The sequence below is a fragment of the Moschus berezovskii genome, chromosome 16 (assembly GCF_049115385.1).
Source record: "Moschus berezovskii isolate FMDL1 chromosome 16, NW_MosBer_1.0, whole genome shotgun sequence".
NCBI lineage: Eukaryota > Metazoa > Chordata > Mammalia > Artiodactyla > Moschidae > Moschus > Moschus berezovskii.
In genome coordinates, this window is record NC_142475.1 from 85974215 (window position 1) to 85996860 (window position 22646).

The 22646-nt window shown below is 41.3% G+C and overlaps 1 pseudogene across 1 annotated transcript in view; it reads right to left on the bottom strand.

Moving 5' to 3' along the window:
• Positions 1 to 21517, bottom strand: part of LOC129559941 (endogenous retrovirus group PABLB member 1 Env polyprotein-like) — a 60157-nt pseudogene extending 38640 nt beyond the window's left edge. The window contains exons 1-2 of the transcript XR_016039293.1: positions 20758 to 21517; positions 19388 to 19916 (exon numbers count right to left, since the gene is read on the bottom strand). The product of XR_016039293.1 is annotated as an endogenous retrovirus group PABLB member 1 Env polyprotein-like (transcript). The remainder of the gene's footprint in view (positions 1 to 19387; positions 19917 to 20757) is intronic.
• Between the last annotated feature and the right edge of the window lie 1129 nt (positions 21518 to 22646).

Consider the following 22646-nt stretch of genomic DNA (forward strand, 5'->3'; position numbering starts at 1 on the left):
ATTTCTTTGCACTGATTGGTGAGGAAGGCTTTCTTATCTTTCCTTGCTAGTCTTTGGAACTCTGCATTCAGATGATTATATCTTTCCTTTCCTCCTTTGCTTTTCACTTCTCTTCTTTTCACAGCTATTTGTAAGGCCTCCTCAGACAGCCATTTTGCTTTTTTGCATTTCTTTTCCATGGGGATGGTCTTGGTCCCTGTCTCCTCTACAATGTCACGAACCTCCGTCCAGAGTTCATCAGGCACTCTATCTATCAGATCTAGACCCTTAAATCTATTTCTTACTTCCACTGTATAGTCATAAGGGATTTGATTTAGGTCATATCTGAATGGTCCAATGGTTACATCATTCTTAACCTTGAAGGAGGCACAGACTCAGGAACAGTGCCAATACAAAGTGACAGGTGCTGTGATAGGAGGCAAAGGAGGCCAAAAGGTGGATGTTATCATCTCTTCCAGGATGGACAGAGTCAGGAAGTCTTCCTGGAGAAGGTGACATTTCAGCGGAGTCTCGAAGGATGAGGATTTCTTCAGTCAGGGAAGGTGTGGAAGAGTGGAAAGCAGAGGGAATAGCAGAACATTAAAAGAAAAAATGAGACATGGAACAGGCTTACTTCTTGGAGGTGTAGGTTGCATTACGGAACACAGGATGTGGGGAGAGGTAAGAAGATGCGCCTGTGCAGGTGAGAAGGGACCAGCGTCTGGGCTGGTTTTAAGAGCAGTTAAGAAGTTTGAACTTTATCCCAGCCCAGGTGTGATCCAATCAATTTTTCCCTTGGCTTAGATTAGATAAGATTAGAATTCTTGAAAAAGAATTTTCTCTAAGCACAAAAGGAAAAGCAAACAGAAAACGAAAAGCAAACAGAAAAAGTATAAAAATGAACAGCTCACAGATCCCAGACTTCTTAGCTCCTTCACAAAGTTCCAGCTTCTGATTAGAACTCGTACACAGAGGGCTCAACCCAAGCCCTCTTTTCCCTCCTCCACCCATCCATGCTGGCACTGGAATAGAACAGTGGTCCCTTTTTTCCCTGTGTAAACATGAGGCCAATGGGTCCCCCTTCTTAATGTTCACCCCAGGCAGTCTAGCTTATACTGAGGTTGACTGAGCTTCTCCACTGAGACTGCCTCTGGAGGTCTTGCTCTAAATCAGGGGTCAGAAAAGGGCCCTTCCTGTAAAGGACCACAGGGTAAATAGTTTCAGCTTTGGCTTGGTCACAGGTACTCAATTCTGATGCTTCACCAGGAAAGCATGTGTAAACAATGTGTAAACCTAAGGGTCTGGCTGTGTTCCGATAAAACTTTATTTATGGACACTGAAATTTGACTTTCATATAATTTTCTCATGAAATATTATTCTTTCTAAAAAATAATTTATGTATTTATTTCATATGTGATTATTTTTGGCTGTACTGGGTCTTTGTTGCTGCAGGGACTTTTCTCTAGTTGTGGTGCATGGGGGCTACTCCTTGCTGCAGTGCACAGGCATCTCTTGTTGCAGAGCACCGGCTCTGGTGCCTAGGCTCTGCTGTTGGTGTGCACAGGCTTAGTTGCTCAAAGGCATGTGGGATCTTTCCAGACCAGGGGTCACATCTGTCTCCTGCACTGGCAGGCGGATTCTTTACCAGCCACCAGGGAAGCTCTCATTTATTTATTTTTTAAAAATGTGGACTTTAGATGTAGATTTTTAGATGTCGACCATTTTTAAAATCTTAATTGTAATTTGCTACAATATTGCTTTTGTTTTATGTTTTTTTTTGGGTTTTTGGTCATAAGGAAAGTGGGACCTTAGCGCCCCACCCAGGGATGGAACTTGCATCCCGTGCACTGGAAGGCAAAGTCGTAGCCACTGAGCCATGACGGAAGGCCCTATTTTAATTTTTTTTTCAACCATTTAAGTATGTAAAATCCATGCTTAGCCCACCAACTGTACAAAAGCAGGCGATGGGCCAGATTTGCCCTGTGCATTAAAGGCACTGATTCCAAAGGCAAAGATGTTCTCTTCTCTTTTATGTCATCAGTTTATTATTAAAACTGATACCAGTAATACTAGTGAATAATGTTCGTTGAGCACCCACGGGTGACAGGTGGTATGTACTGAAGAGAGTTGCTCTGAAGAACAAATAAAATAATGTCTGTAGAGCACTCAGCATAATGCTTGCTCAGAGGTAAACATGAACACTTCCCTGGTATCTCAAGGAATCCAGGAAGATTCCACAGACTGTGCAGAAACTAAGCCGATACACCAGAACCATTGAGTCCGTGGTCTAGAGCTGGTTCTCCTGTAACAAGAGAAGCCCCCACAATGAGAAGCCATTTCAACTACAAAGGAGCCCCACTCTCTGCAACTAGAAAAAGCCTGAACAACAATGAAGACCCTGCACAGCCAAAAATACTTTTTTTTAAAAAAGAGAACACTTTAAAAAAAAGAGGTAAATATCATTATTGTCAGTTACTATAGACAAGAGTTAATCAAATCAAATCAAATCTAATCTCAAAGGCAAAGGAGAAAAGGTAAGATATATTCATTTGAATGCAGAGTTCCAAAGAACAGCAAGGCGAGATAAGAAAGCCTTCCTCAGTGATCACTGCACAGAGATAGAGGAAAACAACAGAATGGGAAATGTTGGGGTCCTTTAATGGACTAGAACCTGGTGGTCTGGAGTTGATGATAAGAAAGTGAAAGAAAGAGAAAGAAAGAAAGAAAAGCATGTGGATCCAAGCTCTGATGGAGCAAAGGTATTTTATTAGAGGAAATGCAGGCTTATAGATCTTTAGTAAGATGATTACTCAGCTATTACACAGGATGAAATTTTATCAATAGCTACAATATGGATAGTCTAATACATACAAGGTCTCTGACGCAGAAAAGAGTCACTGAAGGGAGTTACTGAAAGGAATCCAAGCAGATACCCTGTCCCATGATCTCAGTCCTGAGAACTGCATGCAGCTTTACTCGTTCTTGGAATAGGTACTGATAAGGAAATAAGGATTTATGAGAAATAGAAAACAGCATGCAGGAATACTCCTGTTAAATGTTCCATGACAGGGAAAGACTACAGATCTCTTCAAGAAAATTAAATACCAAGGGAACATTTCATGCAAAGATGGGCACAATAAAGAACAGAAATGGGAGGGAATTAACAGAAGCAGAAGATATTATAGAAGAGTTGGCAAGAATACACAGAAATGTACAAAAAAATATATTAATGACCGAGACAACCATGATGGTGTGATTATTCACCTAGAGCCAGATATTCTGGAGTGTGAAGTCAAGTGGGCTTCAGGAAGTATCACTATGAACAAAGCTAGTGGAGGTGACAGAATTCCATCTGAGTTATTTCAAATCCTAAAAGATGATGCTGTGAAAGTGCTTCACTCAGTATGCCAGCAAATTTGGAAAACTCAGCAGTGGCCACAGGACGGGAAAATGTCAGTTTTCATTCCAATCCCAAAGAAAGGCAATGCCAAAGAATGCTCAAACTACCACACAATTGCACTTATCTCACACGTTAGCAAATTAATGCTCAAAATTCTCCAGGCCAGGCTTCAACAGTACATGAACTGAGAACTTCCAGATATTCAAGCTGGATTTAGAAAAGGCAGAGGAACCAGAGATCAAATTGCCACCATCTGTTGGATTATAGAAAAAGCAAGAGAGTTCCAGGAAAGCATATATTTCTGCTTTAATGATTATGCCAAAGCCTTTGACTGTGTGGATCACAACAAACTATGGAAAAAGTTTCCAAGAGATGGGAATACCAGACCACCTGACCTGCCTCCTGAGAAATCTGTATGCAAGTCAAGAAGCAACAGCCAGAACTGGACATGGAACAACAGACTGGTTCCAAATCAGGAAAGGAGTATGTCAAAGCTGTATATTGTCACCCTGTTTATTTAACTTATATGCAGAGTATTTCATGAGAAATGCAGGGCTGGACAAAACACAAGCTAGAATCAAGATTGCTGGGAGACGTATCAATAACCTCAGACATGCACATGACACCACCCTTATAGTAGGAAGTGAAGAGGAACTGAAGAGCCTCTTAATGAGGAGAATGAAAAAGCTGGCTTAAAACTCAACATTAAAAAAATGAAGATCATGGTATCCAGTCCCATCATTTCATGGTAAACAGATGGGGAAACAATGAAAATAGTGATAAACTTTATTTTTGGGGGCTCCAAAATCACTGCAGATGGTGACTGCAGCCATGAAATTAAAAGACGCTTTAAAAGACGCTTGCTCCTTGAAAGAAAAGCTGTGATAAACAGCTATGATAAAAAGATATGATAGACGCATATTGAAAAGCAGAGACATTATAATGCCAACAAAGTTTCAATTAGTCAAAGCTATGGTTTTTCCAGTAATCACGTATGGATGTAAGAGTTAGACCATAAAGAAAGCTGAGCACAGAAGAATTGATTCTTTTGAACTGTGGTGTTGGAGAAGACTCTTGAGAGTCCCTTGGACTGCAAGGAGATCAAACCAATCAATCCGAAAGGAAATCAATCCTGAATATTCATTGGAAGGACTGATGCTGAAACTGAAACTCCACTGCTTTGGCCAGCTGATGGGAAGAACTGACTCACCAGAAAAGACCCTGATATTGGGGAAAATTAAAGGTGGGAGGAGAAGGGGAAGACAGAGAGTGAGATGGTTGGATGTCATCACCGACTCGATGGACATTAATTTGAGCAAGCTCTGGGAGTTGGTGATGGACAGGGAAGTCTGGCGTGCCGCAGTCCATGGAGTCACAAAGAGTCAGACATGACTGAGTGACTGAACTGATACTGATAGACAAGAGACACCTCTGTTGAAAGTTTGGGATGTACCTCCCTGGTGATCCAGTGGTTGGGAATCTGCCCCTTAATGCAGGGGACGTGGGTTTGATCCCTGCTTGGGGAACTGAGATCCCACACACCACAGCTACTGAACCCACACGGTACAACTAGATATGTGTGTGAAGGGCCTGAAGAAATAAATAAATTGCTTTTTAAAAGCGGGGAGGGGAGTGGCAGTCATTGTTTGAATGAATTGGAAAAACCTGAATGATACTGTGAATTTTTTTTTATGTTGGAATAAACATGATATTGGATATATTGATAATAAACATAATAATAACTGACAAAATTTCTAACTATATTATCATTGTTTATGACTGTTTATACCTCTCTGATCAGTAAAATGACTCATACAAGGCAGATATTAATATCCCACTGAAGAGCAGAAAAATTAAGGAGTTTCTCAAATCACATAGCCAGCAAGCAGCAGAGCTAGGATTTGAAGCAGCTTTATCTGACTTCAAGGACTGTGCCCTTTCCACCACATCACAGCCTCCTGTTTAGTGTTTAAGAAATAAAACCACTGGCTTCGTAGTTGACAAGCAGCAGGAATGATGATCCCCAGAATCTGCCACCTTGTGTCAAGATTGGCACAGGAATCATTTTATTCTTCCTCCAAAGCTTAAGTGCCTGTTGGAACACTTAGCTCTGGTTTCCTGCCAAGAGATCCTCTACCTTGTGAGAACAGTACAAATGACCAAGCTTAAAGGACAATTAGATGTTTTCCTGCTCAAGTGTATAATTCAGCTCCCTCTTCTCCAGGTCCTTCTGATGACTCATCCTTAGGGAACTTCCTGAAAGTGACTGGGAATCCCACTGCTACAGCATTATAACAGAAAAATGCTTTCCATGCTTAGTACTGAATCCAGATAGTTTCTACCAAAGGTAAATCCATTCATCGGCATGACATCTTCAGAGCTAACCAGAAAACGTTATTGAAGATATTGTCCACAGCTTCAATACTGTATTCCAGGGAACACATGAGGTAAATCCTTCCCTGAGCTTAGTTCCAGGGAAAAAAATGGTTTTCATAGAGTGGAATCTATATATTTTATCTTGCCAGAAAAATAAAATGATGTAACCACACCTGTTTCCTTTATATCATGACTTCCAAGAAAAGTAAAACCAAACACTGTGCCAAAGTATCTCATCTCAGATCCCCAGTAGGACCTACTTCCACCTTGCTGCTAGGACTATTTTTGTTTTATATTTTGAAAAAGGACTCGGATTGACAGTCTGTCTCCTACAGGCCAGGCTCCCTGCCTCTCCTAATGTGCCCTTCCTCCCCACATCATTGCAAATCTAGTGCTTTTTCACTAAACTACCCCACAGTCTTATTTTTTAAAGTTATGCTTTGGGCTAACCTGGTGGGTCATTGGTTAAGAATGTGCTTTTCAATGCAGGGGACACCAGTTTGATCCCTGATCTGGGAAGTTCCCACATGCCTCAGGACAATTAAGCCAGTGCACCACAGCTACTGAGCCTGAGTTCTAAAGCCTGCAAGCTGCAGCTACTGAAGCCCATGTGCCCTGGAGCCTGCACTGAGCAGCATGAGAAGCCACCACAGTGAAAAATCCAAACACCATAACTAGAGAGTAGCCCCACTCTCCGAAACCAGAGAGAGCCCTCAAACAGGAAAAAAAAAAAAAAAAAAAAAGGACAAAATAAAAGAAAAACACCACTAACAAATAAATATAGTTATGCTTTACCGTGTATTCTAACCTCAAATCTCCTGGAAGCAGACAAAACCAAATACTCTGGATTTTTTTAATAGGCTCAGATGCGGTTTGCAGCCATAAAATTAAAAGACGTTTACTCCTTGGAAGGAAAGTTATGACCAACCTAGATAGTATATTAAAAAGCAGAGACATTACTTTGCCAACCAAGGTCCGTCAAGGCTATGGTTTTTCCAGTGGTCATGTATGGATGTGAGAGTTGGATTGTGAAGAAAGCTGAGCACCGAAGAATTGATTCTTTTGAACTGTGGCGCTGGAGAAGACTCGAGAGTCCGTTGTACTGCAAGGAGATCCAACCAGTCCATTCTAAAGGAGATCAGTCCTGGGTGTTCACTGGAAGGACTGATGCTAAAGCTGAAACTCCAAAACTTTGGCCACCTCCTGCGATGAGTTGACTCACTGGAAAAGACTCTGATGCTGGGAAGGATTGGGGGCTGGAGGAGAAGGGGACGACAGAGAATGAGATGGCTGGATGGCATCACCTACTTGATGGATATGAGTTTGAGTGAACTCTGGGTGTTGGTGCTGGACAGGGAGGCCTGGCGTGCTGTGATTCATGGGGTTGCAAAGAGTTGGACACGACTGAGTGACTGAACTGAACTGAACTGAACTGAGTCACATTTATGCACATAGTTATGAATAGCCAATCAGGCTTTATTCTTTGGGACACAAGATGAGGATGTCAGTCCATAAAGGTTGGGCTTTTTTCCAGATTGCACTGTCTTCTACATCACTCTCTTTTTTTGTACCACTGCCAGTCTCTATGTATTGCTCTTTTGATCTACCTTTTTGGGATTTCTACTGTGGGCATCACTCTAATCCTCCATGCAGGCATTAGAATTCCAGGCAGCACCATACTATATACAGAAAACCTTAAAGACTCCACACAATACTACTAAAGCTAATAAATGAATTAGGCAAAGTATCAGAACAGAAGAATAACATTCAGAAATTGGTTGCATTTCTTTATACTAACAATGAAATATCAGAAAGGGAACGTTAAAAAAAGCAAGACGTTTTAAACTCTCACCAAAATAAAATACTCAGGAATAAACCTGGCCAAGGAGGTGAAAGACATATACACTGAGAACTTGAAAACATTAATAAAAGAAATTAAAGAGGATTCAAAGAAATGGAAAGATATATGATGCTCTTGGGCTAGAAAAATTAATATTGTTAAAACGACAAAACTACCCAAAGCAATTTACAGATTTAATGTGATTTCTATCAAGTTATCCATGATATTTTTCACAGAACTAAAGCAAATAATCTAAAATTTTACATGGTACTATAAAAGACCCAGAATTGCCAAAGCGAATCCTGATGAATAAACAAAGCAAGAGGCATAACTCTCCCAGACTTCAGACAATACTACAAAGCTACAGTAATCAAAACAGTATGAAACTGGTTAAAAAAACCAGACAAACAGATCAATGGAACAGAATAGGGAACCCAGAAATAAGCTCACACAACTACAGTCAATTAATCTTTCACAAAGGAGGCAATAATATAAAATGGGGAAAAGACAGTCTCTTCAGCAAGTGTTCTGGAAAATTGGACATCTGTATATAAGTCAATGAAGTTAAAACACACCCTCAAACCACAGAAAAAACAAACTCAAAATGGCTTAAAAACTTCAACATAAGACATGAAACTGTAAAACTTCTAAAAGAGAGCACAGGCAAAACATTCTCTAACAAAAAATTGTACCATTGTTTTCTTAGGTCAGTCTCCCAAGGCCAAGGCAATAGTAATAAAAGCAAAAATAAACAAATGGGACCTAATCAAACTTACAAGCTTCTGCACAGCAAAGAAAACCATAAAAGGAAAAGAAAAGGTAAACTACAGAATAAGAAAAAATATTTGTAAATAACATGACTGACAAGGGTTTAATTTCCAAAGTATACAAACAGTTCATAGAACTCAACCAAAAACAAACAAACAAACAAACAACAAACCATCCACCAAAAATGAGAAGAAGACCTTAACAGACATTTACCCAAAGAAGAAATATAGATGACCAATGGGCTTCCCAGGTGGCACTAACCCACCTCCCAGTGCAGGAAACGTAAGAGAGGCAGGTTCGATCCTGGGTTGGGAAGATCTCCTGGAGGAGGGCATGTCGATCCACTCCAGTATTCTTGCCTGGAGAATCCCACGGGCAGAGGAGCCTGGTAGGCTTTATAGTCCATAAGGTTGCAAAGAGTCAGACTTTACTGAAGTGACTTAGCACACAATAGCCACATGAAAAGATGCTCAACATCACTAACAAAGAAATGAAAATCAGAACTACAATATGGTGCTACCTCACACTGGTCAGAATGGCCATCATTAAAAAGCCTACAAATAACAAATACAGGAGAGGGTGTGGATCAAAGGAAATCCTTTTACACTGCTGCCGAGAATGTAAGTTGGTGCAATCAATATGGAAAACAGGATGGAGGTTCCTCAGAAAACTAAAAACATAATTAACATATGGATCCAGCAACCGCACTCCTGGGCATATACCCAGATAAAATTATAATTCATAAAAGACTTGGTGGGAATGGAAACTATTACAGCCATTATGGAGAACAGTGTGGAGATTCCTTAAAAAACTGGAAATAGAACTGCCATATGATCAAGCAATCGCACTCCTGGGCATACACACTGAGGAAACCAGAATTGAAAGAGACACATGTACTCCAATGTTCATCGCAGCACTGTTTATAATAGCCAGGACATGGAAGCAACCTAGATGTCCATCTGCAGACAAGTGGATAAGAAAGCTTTGGTACATATACACAATGGAGTATTACAGCCATTAAAAAGAATGCATTTGAATTAGTTCTAATGAGGTGGATGAAACTAGAGCCTATTATACAAGTGAAGTAAGCCAGAAAGAGAAACACCAATACAATATACTAACACATGTATATGGAATTTAGAAAGATGCAAATGATAACCCTGTATACGAGACAGCAAAAGAGACACAGGTGTATAGAACAGTCTTTGGGACTCTGTGGGAGAGGGTGAGGGTGGGATGATTTGGGAGAATGGCATTGAAACATGTATATTATCATATGAGAAACGAATCGCCAGTTCAGGGTCAATGCATGTTACAGGATGCTCGGGGCTGGTGTGCAGGGATGACCCAGAGGGAGGATAAGGGAAAGAGGGAGGTGGGGGGGGGTTCAGGAAGGGGAACTTATGTACACCTTGGGTGTATTCATGTCAATGTATGGCAAAACCAACCAATATAATATTGTAAAATAATTAGCCTCCAATAAAAATAATTTTAAAAAAAGACACGTACCCCAGTGCTCACTGCAGTACTATTCACAATAGCCAAGACACAGAAACAACCTAAATGTCCATCAACAGATGAATGGATAAAGAAAATGTGGTACACAGATACAACCAAATACTACTCAGCCATAAAAAGGAACAAAATAATGCCATTTGCAACAACACAGATGGACCTAGAGATTATCATATTAAGTGAAGTCAGTCAGAAATATAAAGATAAATACCACATGATATGACTTATATGTGGAATCTAAAATATGACACAAACGAACCTAGCTACAAAACAGAAACAGACTCACATACATAGAGAACAGGCTTGTGGTTGCCAAGGGTCAGGGGAGGGAGAAGGAGGAACTAGGAGTTTGGGGTTAGTAGATGCAAACTATTACATTTAGAAAGGATAGACAAAAAGCTCCTACCATATAGCACAGGAAATATATCTAATCTCCTGGGATAAACCATAATGGAAAAGATTATTTAAAAAGACTGTACATATGTGTGTAACTGGGCTTCCCTGGCAGGTCAGATGGCAAAGAATCCGCCTGACCTGCCAATGCCAGGAGACCTGGGCTCGATCCTTGGGTCAGGAAGATCCCCTGGAGAAGGAAATGGCAACCCACTCCAGTATTCTTGCCTAGAGAATTCTATGGACAGAGGAGCCTGGTTGGATACAGTCCATGGTGTCACAAAGAGTCGGACACGACTTAGTGTGTGTAACTGAGTCACATTGCTGTACAGCAGAAATTAGCACAATACTGTAAATCAAAAATACATAGGCAGTGCCCACACTTGGCCTATACCAGGGGCAAGGTCCTTGAGCTGAACTCACTGCTTCTGCATCTGCAGCCCCTGCACATATCTCAGGTGACTCATCTAGGGCTGAGCGGCTTCTTCATTGGAATTGCAATTCTCTTAGACATCTGGCACCTACCTTCTTCATTGGAACTGCATTTCTCTTAGGCATCTGGCACCTCCCACTTCACCTCAAATCACCTCCCCTCCAGTTCTACCTGTTCCCCTATTGACCTTTCCAGGAATCAATGAAGGTTTATGTAACTTAGGACTTTATGTACAAGGGAAACTGGCAGAGCACCAAGAACAGAACTGGCAGATGCTGATTGCTAGACAGAAACTTTGCAAAGTGGAGAGGGATTTTGATACAATGAAGGCCTTCAAATATTCAATATCGAATGAATGAATGAATCAACAAACTCTCATTTATCACCGCCTTCCCACCTTGATACCTAGAAGAAACCAGTAGGCAAACCCCAAGTTCTAAGCACCCAGATTTCTTCAAGGATTGGAGTCCTACAGATTTGCTGCAGTAAGTGTGATAACAATGCAAAATTTGATTTTTCTTTCTGCTTAAATAGAAAGCCAGATCACACCTCCACTTGCCCAAAGAGCTTCCTTATAATGACCAACATGACTATCTGGCAGAAGCCATGTTTTTGCTTTGTTCAGTGACTCTGGGCAAGTCACTTGCTCAATGAGACTTTTTAATATTTTTGCAAAATACACGTACAATTGACCATTGTATCCTTTTTTAAATGGACTGTTCAGAGTCATTAAGTACATTCACATTGCTGTGCAGCCATCACCACCATCCATCGTCAGAATTGTTTACATCTTCCCAAACTGAAACTCTCTACCCATTAAATAGCAGCTTCCTATCCCTACTCCACCTGTCCTGGCAACCACCATTCCACTTTCTGTCTCTGTAAGCCTATCTAAGTATCATCACACAGTTCGCTCCCTTATGTGATTGGCTTAATGCACTGAACATAATGTCCTCAAAGTTAATCCATGTTGTAGCCTGTGTCAGAATTTCCTTCCTTGTAAGACTGAATAATGCTTCACTGTAGGTACAGACCACATTTTGTTTACCCATTCTTCTATCAATGGACACCTGAGTCGTTTCCACCTTTTGACTATTGTGAATAAGGCTGCTATGAACACAAGTGTACAAGTATCCGAGTCCCTGCATTCACTTCTTTTGGGTGTACACCCAGAAGTGGAATTGCTGGATCACATGATAATTCTACATTTATTGTTTTGAGGAACCACCACACTGTTTTGTTCAATAGGACTTTTCAAAGCGCTTAAGGAGCTGGGCACAGCAGTCCTTTTGCCAAGCTGATTCCTGAGAGATGTTGCCCAGGTGCAGATCTGCCCAGAAGGTTGTCTTACCTCATTCTCTAGGGGAGGACCCACCTGCTGTTTGTAATAAGTCCTGCTTTCCACACTGGATCTGGGTCTGAACCTGACCCTGCCTCAGTATCCACTCCTGTAAAGTGGGTCAATAATATTTAATTTACAGGTTTTCTATAAGGGTCAGGGATGAGGCACAAAGCGGAGAGGTAAGAATTTAGAAAATGAGTATGTTGGGACTTCCCTGATGGTTTCAGTGGCTAAGACTCTGCTTGCAATGCAGAGGGCCTGGGTTCAATCCCTGGTCAGGGAACTAGATCCCACATGCCTCAACTAAGAATTTGTATGCTGCAACTAAGAATACGCATGGCCAAATAAATATTTTTAAAAATAAGAAGAAAGAAAGGAAAATGAAGATGTGAATCTCACCCTACTGACTGCAAAGGGTGGTTGTGAAAACCAAAGTAACAGATGACAGAGCTGGTTTCTACAGATGCTAAGCTCTCCTCATTTCTTTCTTTTGCTGCAGCTTCCTGCCCCCTGGCCTCTTGAGTCCCTCCTCCACTACAGATTCAGAGTGAACTCCCTAAAGCAGACTGGCTCCTGCCCCTCCCACTTAAGTTTTTACCTTTTACCCTCACCAGACCTTTCTTTCTTTAGTCTATTTCTCTGATCTTGCCACTTTACCCCGAATTTATTTGGTTGCACCAGGTCTTATTGTGGCATGTGGTATTTTTAGCTGGGACATGCAAACTTTTAGTCATGGCTTGTGGGATCCAGTTCCCTGACCACAGATCAAACCCTAGTCCCCTGCATTGGGAGCATTAAGTCTTAGGGGCTGGAATACCAGGGAAGTCCCAGCACCATGGTATTCTTAATGCTTGTCCCCTTCACCTAGAGCACCCTTCCTCCAATGCTAGCTAAAGCCAGTCATCCTTTAAGTACTGATTCTTACATTTACAGAACTTTCCTGGATCCACCAGGCTGGATTCGAGGCCCACAGCACCAGGAGCAGAGATCCACCACCATGCCAATCACATACTTCAGTATAAACGTCTGTGGGTTGGTTTCCTCAACTAGGTCAGCTCCTCCAAGTCAGGGGTTTAGAAGACTCATCTCTGCATTTCCGGTCTTAGCACAGTGCCAGGCTGTTTACTGAACAAATAGATGACGATAAAAACAGAGTGGCATTTTTATTGTAAGAAAGTTGAAATAGTTCACACATGATTAACTCTTGAGTTAATCAGAATAACTGCTTCTGTAGTCTCATACTACATGACTGTTAGGGAATAATTAGTATTACTATGAAATGAGGCATTTATAAAAACTTGGCACCACGAAGTATGGAAACCAATGGTGTACTTTCAAGGTACTTTTGAGTTCCTCGAGTCTGCACAGTTCTGAGAGATGCTTTCCTTTTTTCAGTATCTGAGAAATATTCTGATCTCTACATTCTTACTCATGATGACATGACCCCTGACAAGAAGTCATCCAAAAGCTATTTCTCATCGGTGTGTGAAAACAAGAAGAACACTCTGGCATTTAGTTCAGTTGCTCAGTCGTGTCTGACTCTTTGCGACCCCATGGACTATACAGTCCATGGAATTCTCCAGGCCAGAATACTGGAGTAAGTAGCTTTTCCCTTCTCCAGGTGATCTTCCTAACTCAGGGATCAAACCCAGATCTCCCACATTGCAAGCAGATTCTTTACCAGCTAAGCCACAAGGGAAGCCTATCCCTTCTCGACCAGATCTTCCTGACCCAGGAATTGAACCGGGGTCTCCTGCATTCCAGGCAGATTCTTTACCAACTGAGCTATCAGGGAAGCCCTAGCCTCCATGAACTTCCCTGAATCCCAAAGGGCAGGTTCAAATAGCTGCTAATCAGGGAAGGCAGAGGGTGCAGAGATAAGGGAGGAGAGGCCAAGAAACAATAGTGCAGCCTTGGTATAGAATCCCAGTTCCACCCTAAGAAATACACTTAACAATATCTTTGAGCTCTTCTGCAGAACAAAAAGGAGATGTTCCCCCCCGAACAAACAGGAGATGATAACTACTTGAAGCATTCTTCATGCCAGAGAGAAGATCACAGTTTGATAACCTAGGGAATCAAAAAGCTCATCAGGGGATCCTCTGAGGCCAGACCAAAGGAACTTGGGCCCTGCACAAAGCCTGATCCTTATCAACAACCCTGCCCTTGTATCATTGTTATAAAACTCCTCACCAAATCCTCCTGTGTAGGGACACACAGATTTTCAGGTCATGAGCCTCCTGTGTCCCTCTTTGCCAAGTGAAGCAATAAAGCTATAATTTTCTACTTCACCCAAAACTCTGTCTATGAGATTCTATTCAGCACCAGTGAAGAGTGGCTGAGTTTAGCATCATAAATACTTTCACATGGCTGATTTCAAGCTACCAACAGGAGGTCACTAAATGCAGAGTTGGAGCACCAGCACTTCCAACACCAAGCCCAGGTAATTGGTTTCAGGGTCTCAAAGCTGGGAGGCTGCCAGGGAGCCGTTTCTGGGAGCAGACAGAAGGTAAGCCTTGTGGGTTTAGAGCAGAGCCTCTAACTGGGCAGCAATGCTAGTGGGGAGCCATGGGCAGTGGGGCAGCACCATGAGAATCTGGGCCCCCACACAGCCTCCAGGGCAGTGGGGGTGGGAAATGGGCAAGAAGACCAAACCCAGCAGGAGAAAGTGAATTCTTTCCAAACTGAGAGAGGCTCATTCAGTCTGGGTAAGAGAAATAGGAGAGGCACAAGTGAAGCAATCAGAATGTTCTCAGCTTGAAAGAAAATACCCCTTTTTCATTTCCCTTCTTAGGGTATTCACCCTGAGATGACCTTGGCAGGAAGAGGGACATTTAGGTGAGAGTTTCCAGGGTTCACCCAGCTGTCCTGTCACTGGGCTTACATTCTACAAGGTCATTCTCCCACTTGATGGACTTGGTATGAGGCTGAGAACAGTGCAAGACACACGAGGGCACCTGTTATAGCCAATAAAGCTTGTGTAAAGGCGGGCAGAGTACATCATGAGAAATGCTGGGCTGGATGAAGCACAAGCTGGAATCAAGATTGCTGGGAGAAAATATCAATAATTTCAGATATGCAGATGCCACCACGCTTATGGCATAAAGTGAAACAGAACTAAAAAGCTTCTTGATGAAAGTGAAAGAGGAGACTGAAAAAGTTGGCTTAAAGCTCAACATTCAGAAAACAAAGATCATTGCATCCGGTTCCATCACTTCATGACAAATAGATGGAGAAACAGTGGAAACAGTGGCAGACTTTATTTTTTTGGGCTCCAAAATCACTGCAGATGGTGACTGCAGCCATGAAACAAAAAGACGCTTACTCCTTGGAAGGAAAGTTATGACCAACCTAGACAGCATATTAAAAAGCAGAGATATTACTTTGTCAACAAACGTCCAAATAGTCAAGGCTATGGTTTTTCCAGTAGTCATGTATGGATGTGAGAGTTGGACTATAAAGAAAGCTGAGCGCTGAAGAATTGATGCTTTTGAACTGTGGTGTTGGAGAAGACTCTTGCGAGTCCCTTGGACTGCAAGGAGATCCAACCAGTCCATCCTAAAGGAAATCAGTCCTGATTGTTCATTGGAAGGACTGATGTTGAAGCTGAAACTTGAATACTTTGGCCACCTGATGCCAAGAGCTGACTCATTTGAAAAGACCCTGATGCTGGGAAAGACTGAAGGCAGGAGAAGGGAACGACAAAGGATGAGATGGTTAGGTGGCATCACCGACTCATTGGACATGAATCTGAGTAAGTTCCGGGAGTTGGCGATGGACAGGGAGTCCTGGTCTGCTGCAGTCCATGGGGTCGCAAAGAATCGGACACAACTGAGCGACTGAACTGAACTGAAGTTGGGTAAGACAATCAAGAGAAACTTCTGGGTCTCCTGTCACTCCAGCTGGCTCTCAGGGGCTCTGTACCTGTTTACAGTGAAGACTAGGGGTGCACCTGCGCTACAGCCTAACCCAGAAGTTGACTCTGCTTTCAGTGTTGTCCTTTTGTTAATTCAGTCCTTCGTTTGGCCACGTCAGGGCTTAGTGGCGGCACGCAGTCTCCGTACTGCATCATGCGGGGTCTTTTGTCGGGGGGCATGGACTCCCCAGTTGTGTCACGCATGCTCCAAAGCACTTAGGCTTCAGTAGTTGTGGCGCACAGGCTTAGCCACTTCTCGGCAGGTGGGATCTTAGTTTCCTGACCAGGGATCGCACCCATGCCTCCTGCATTGCAAGGTGGATTCTTAGCCATGGGACCACCAGGGAAGTCCCCTTAATGGTGTTTTTGTACAATAATCCCCCACCCTCGCTGGGGTGATTTTTCCCATGAGCAAAGCTGATACATGTATGTTCCTTTCTTCTTAAAAACCTTCCCTGGGTCGGGTTGACTCTCTTTTGCACAAGACATAGGCTTTTCCTGATCTGGCATCAACTCACCAGCTGTATCTGCCTCCCCACTCCTGGTAACTTCACTTTATTTAAGTTGCCATTTCCAAACAAGCCATGTTTGCTTGATTTTAGGCTGTAATACTTGTTTTTCCTGAGGTTTTACTCTTTTCCTAGCTCTATGGGTCTCTTCCCATGCCAGGAATCTTGAGTCACGTTGATAGTTTTATTATTAAACTCCCAGGTTTTGGGTTTGTTCTTTTTACTATCTTTTATTGTAGAAAAATACATGCAATATAAAATGTGCCGTTTGAACAATTTTTAAGTGTAGAATTTGGTGGCATTAGTAACAGTCACAAATTATACAACCATCTCCACTACCTCCATAAATTTTCATCACTCTAAACAGAAACTCTGAGCCTATTAAGCAATAACTCCCCACTCTCTACTTCACCCAATCTCCACTAACATCTAATGTCTAATTTACTCAGTTTCCAGGACTTTGCCTATTCTAGGTATTTTCTATAAATGCAATCATACAATAATTGTCTTTTTCTATCTGGCGTCTGCAACTTAACCTATTTTCAAGGTTCATTCATGTTGTGGCGTGTGTCAGAATTCTATTTCTTTTCATGGCTGAATAATATTCCACTGTGTGAATATATCACATTTTGTTAATCCATTCATATGTTAATACACATCCACGTTGTTTCCACCTTTGGGTTATTGTGAATAATTCTGCTCTGAATTACTAAAGTAGAACTGGCTAAGTGCCATTTATCTTACAGAATCATCTACAAGTGGAAAATGATGGAAGAGGAGTTCAAGCTCAAGTGTCTGACCTGTGTCCAGGATGTTTCCACTTTGCCCCACTGAATTACAGACTCTCTCAGATGGACTATCACGTGGAAGTGGGAGGACTGAAGGGAGCAGACCCTGAAGAGATTACTTAGGAGGTTTCAGGAAGCCTGCAGTGACAGGCAGAGCTTTACCCAAGGGAGATGAAAATAGGTCCAAATTTGATGCTCATAAATGTCCACATGCAGTCATGCTTAGAAAGTAAAATGATGTGGAGACTGCTGTGGGTATGTGGATATTAACTTGTTGAGAGAAGAGTGGAGAAGAATGGAAGATAAAATTTACAAAAACAATTTAAAGAGACTTCCCTGACAATCCAGTAATTCAGAGTCTGTGCCAATGCAGCAGGCATGAGTTTAATCCCTGGTAAGGGAACTAAGATTCTGCATGCCACTTGGTACAGACAAAAATATAAAAATCAAATAAATAAATAAAAACTAAGAATGGAATATAAATGGAAAGAAGGGCGATTAGAGTAAGTGGTCATTTGTACTCAGCAAAGCATTAGTCAAGCTATCAAATCATTATCATATAATAAATTTAGTCCAATAAAGATAGAGTGGAATAGATGTCAATATGTAATCTTATTTCACATGCTTTCACATGACCTGAATACAAACAAGGGTATACAACAGGTCATCTGTAAAACGCCATGATCTAGCCTAAGTTTGGTCAAACCCAGACCATTGCTGTTAATCTGTTTCCTAAGATATAATCACTGAATGTCTCTTTGATTTTCTACCCCTGCCCCAGAGCCTTGAGACCTCATACTGAATTTTGTCAGCGTTTACGAGAAGTTGCAAGACACTCCAATTCATACACTCAGAAGTCCCTTTATGACCCTAATACTGGGCCACTGCCAGGCAAAATTAGGAAGTAAACAGTCAGGTGTCTTTCCCTTCCAGGCACCAGGTGTTAACAACAGGTATGAATCATCAGGGATAGGATTTTAGGCATGAGTAGGAAAGAATTTTTTGAATGTGGGAACCCTGTGGGCACTCCTCAAATCACACCATCAAGACACACCACATATTCAGCTTGGCTGAAGGGCTCTTCCTACGTGGACAGATCCTCTCAAGACTGAGACACTCTGACAGGAAGTGGGCTTTGAAAGAGCATCCAACTTCCTAGAGTTGAGCATAACTGGGAACACTAGGCTACCTTGATGAAGTCCAAGTAAAAAGGGTTTGAGATGATGTGGCTTAAGGAAGGAAGCATAAAAGGAACCTTGGGGAATAAGCCTGTAAATTAATTTTGTTTTCCCTTCAGTTTCATATACCTAGAGAGCAAAATCACAGCAAGTTCTAAGGCAGACTGTATGGAGCCACTAGGTGGTCACTAGGTTCTTCCTGGGAGCCCTCATGTGTGTTCCTAGCTCCTGCTCCATATCCAGGTCCACACTCAGTACACAGTTACTGATGAATTTACCTAGAAAGGAAAGCTCCTACACATTCATGCACTATCAGCCTTGAGCAAAATTCTTAAGGAGCACAAGATTTGCCTTTTACATCTGACTACCTCTCCTTTCTCTAGGGCTTCTATCTCCCTTTCTCAGCTACTGACTCATCATCTCTTACAGCTTCTTCATTTCCTTCCACATAAAAATTGTTCTTATCTGTTTGCTGAAAGGAGCTTATACACTGGCTTACAGTAAGGTGTGAATGACTGAAAATGGCTTAGTATCCTGCCTTTTCGAAGAGTGGTTACATTCTTCAAAGTAATAACTTTACTAGTGATAGATTTGATACAATAGTGTTTTAAATCCAAGAAATGGAGAAAGATACACGACATTAATACTAATCAAGAAAAAACTATATATTCTATTTAAGATTCTTTTTCCATTATACATTATTACAAGATATTGAGTATAAGTCCCTGTGCTATACAGTAGATCCTTGTTACCTATTTTATATACAATAGTTAATGATAATCTCAAACTCCTAATTTATCCCTCCTTCCCTTTCCTCTTTGAGACCATAAATTTGTTTTCTATGTCCATGAGTTTATTTCTGTTTTGTAAATAAGTTCTCTTGTATCATTTTTTTTTTAAGATTCCACATATAAGCAGTATCATACAATATCTGTCTTTGTCTGACTTACCTCCCTTATTATGATCATCTCTAAGTCCATTCAGATCAGTTCAGTTCAGTCCAGTCACTCAGTCTTGTCCGACTCTCTGAGACCCCATGAATCACAGCACACCAGTCCTCCCTGTCCATCACCAACTCCCGGAGTTCACTCAAACTCACGTCCACAGAGTCGGTGATGCCATCCAGCCATCTCAATCTCGGTCATCCCCTTCTCCTCCTGCCCCCAACCTTTCCCAGCATGAGAGTTTTTTCCAGTGAGTCAACTCGTCACATGAGGTGGCCAAAGTATTGAAGTTTCAGCTTTAGCATTAGTCCTTCCAATGAACACCTAGGATTGATCTCCTTTAGAATGGACTGGTTGGATCTCCTTGCAGTACAAAGGACTCTCAAGAGTCTTCTCCTTCATGTTGCTGCAAATGGCCGTATCTCATTCTTTATGACTGAGCACTCAGCAGCAGCAGCAGCACTCCACCATGTACATATACACCGCATCTTCTTCACCTACTCATCGGAGGACATAGGTTGCTTTCATGTCATACCTTAACAAATTAAAACAAACAAACAAAAAAACTAGAGAAACCAAAGTATGCTCTCAAACCATAATGGGAATAAACTAGAAATCAATAACAAAAAGATTGCTGAAAAATTCTAAAATATTTGAAGACTAAACAATACACTTCTAAATACCACATGGGTCAAAGAAGTCTCAAGAGAAGATTTAAAAAATTTAAACTAATTGAAAACACAACTTATCAAAATGTATCACATACAGAGAAAGCAGTGTAAAAAGGGAAATTTATAGCATTTAATACATTTATTACAAAAGAAGAAAGATCTAAAACCAGTAATCTAAGCTTATACTGGGCATGCATGTGTGCTCAGTAACTTCAGTCATGTCCAACTCTCTACGGCCCTATGGACTGTGGCCCACCAGGATTCTCTGTCCATGGGATTCTCCAGGCAAGAATACTGGAGTGGGTTGCCATGCCCTTCTCCAAGGGATCTTCCTGACCCAGGGATCAAACCGATATCTCTTAAGTTTCCTGCATTGGGAGGCAGAGTGCAATTAGAATAGAAATAAATGAAATTGAAAGCAGGAAAGCAACAGAGAAAATCAGCAAAACCAAAAGCCAGTTATTTTAGAAGATCAATAAAATGGATACATCTCTGGCCAAGCTAGTAAAGAGAAAAAGAGAGAAAATAGAAATTACTAATATCAGAAACGAAAGCGGGGCTATCACTGCACCTCCCATGGATGTTGTGAATAATAAAGGAATATAATGAACAAACCTATGCCACAGATTTGATAACAGGTGAAATGGGTCAATTCCTTGAACATGCAGGTCTTTTTTTCTGAAACTCTTTTCTACCAAGACTCACACAGTTCAGTTCAGGCGCTCAGTCGTGTCCGACTCTCCATGATCCCATGAATCACAGCACGCCAGGCCTCCCTGTCCATCACCAACTGCCGGAGTTCACTCAAACTCATGTCCACAGAGTCGGTGATGCCATCCAGCCATCTCATTCTCTGTCGTCCCCTTCTCCTAAGACTCACACAAAGAGAATACATAATCTGTACAGGCTTTTCTCTATTAAAGTAAGTAAGTGGGTCATTAATTAATAACCTTTTAAAACTAAAAGCATTAGGCCCAGACGGTTTCACTGATGACTTTTTTAAAAATTTATTTATTTTAATTGGAGGCTAATTACTTTACATTATTGTACTGGTTTTGTCATACATTGACATGTATGGCAAATCTGCCCCGGGTTCACTGATGACTTTTAACTAACATTTAAGGAAGAAATTGTATCGATTCCCTTAGCATCTTTCCCAGAAAAGGGAGGCACAAGGAACACTTCCTAACTCATTCTGTGAGGACAGCACTATCTCAATACCAAAACCAGACAAAGACTTCACAAGAAAAGAAAACAAAACTAATATCTCCCATGAACACAGAAGCAAAAATCTTTAAAGTATTATTAGTAAGTGGAAGCCAACATTATATGAAAAGAATTTTATAATGTTCTTATATAATGATATAAATAATATCAAGTGAAATTTATCCTGGGTATACAAGGTTAGTTCAAAACTCCAGCTTTGCATACCCTCCAAAATCAGTGAATGGAAGGGACCCAGCATATCAATCTAGAGAAGAAAAATCATATGAACATATTAAAAGATACAGCAAAGGTACTTTACAAAATCCAACCCCCATTCATGATATATTTTATACAAAATTAATGGTAACAATTCTTCATGAATAGATAACTGTCAAGAACACTAAGAAGATTCGCCTTGCTAAAGTTTTAAAACATGTTATAAATGGACAGCCACACAGAGGGATGAGATTTAAACACCATGAGAATTTCTGGAGTTAAGATAGATTTTGACCAAAACATCATGCTGGGTGATGCCTTTCCTTTCTACCATCAGAATGATCTTCAGGATCCAGTCAGGTAAACATCAATTAAGAAAGAACTCTTTGCCCTTTGCATTTGGCAAAGGATGTGGTGATCCCAGAATGCCAAGCCTCTGCTCTCACCAGAATGATGAGGTCTGGGGTGACAGTCAGGCTACTGCAGCTCAAAGTGAACAGAATCAATTCCGTATTTAACCCTGTGTCTCTTTTGACCTTTCTCTGGCAAAATTGGTCTTCAAAGCACAAGGATTCAGAATATGAGAAGCATTTTCCAGAGATGAAGAAAAAGAAGAAGAAACCAAGAGCTATAAACAAGGGAAACAAAGAAGCTATATCAGTATCCTTTCTGTGTCTAAGTGACCTTTCACTCCTGGGTGTCAGGGTAACAAATCCACTCCACAAGTGAGGTCAATTATCCCCTCTTGCAGTGAAAGGGTGAAAGTCACACTCTGGCTAAAGCATGTTACTCACAATATGATTAAAAACTCTTGCTTAGAAAAGTGGAAAATTAAGCATTCAAGTGCATTTTATAATCAAGAATATCAGAGTTAGACGAACCCATAAAAATAAAAAATGTCATGCTCCATTTAATAAATGAAGAAACTCTGGGGCAGAGAGGTTAACAATCTGGCCCTTGAGTACATGACAAGGTGGAGCAATACAGGACAATAGCTTCCAATTGACCAGGGTTTGATTTCCAAACACCAAGAAGTCATTGCACCCATCTGAGCCCTTGTTTCTTCATCTGTAAAATAGGCATAATAGGAATCACTTCACAGAATTGCTGTTAAAATTAAGACTGAAACCTGAAGAGCACTGGCAGAGTATTGCCACATAAGAATCCTCAGT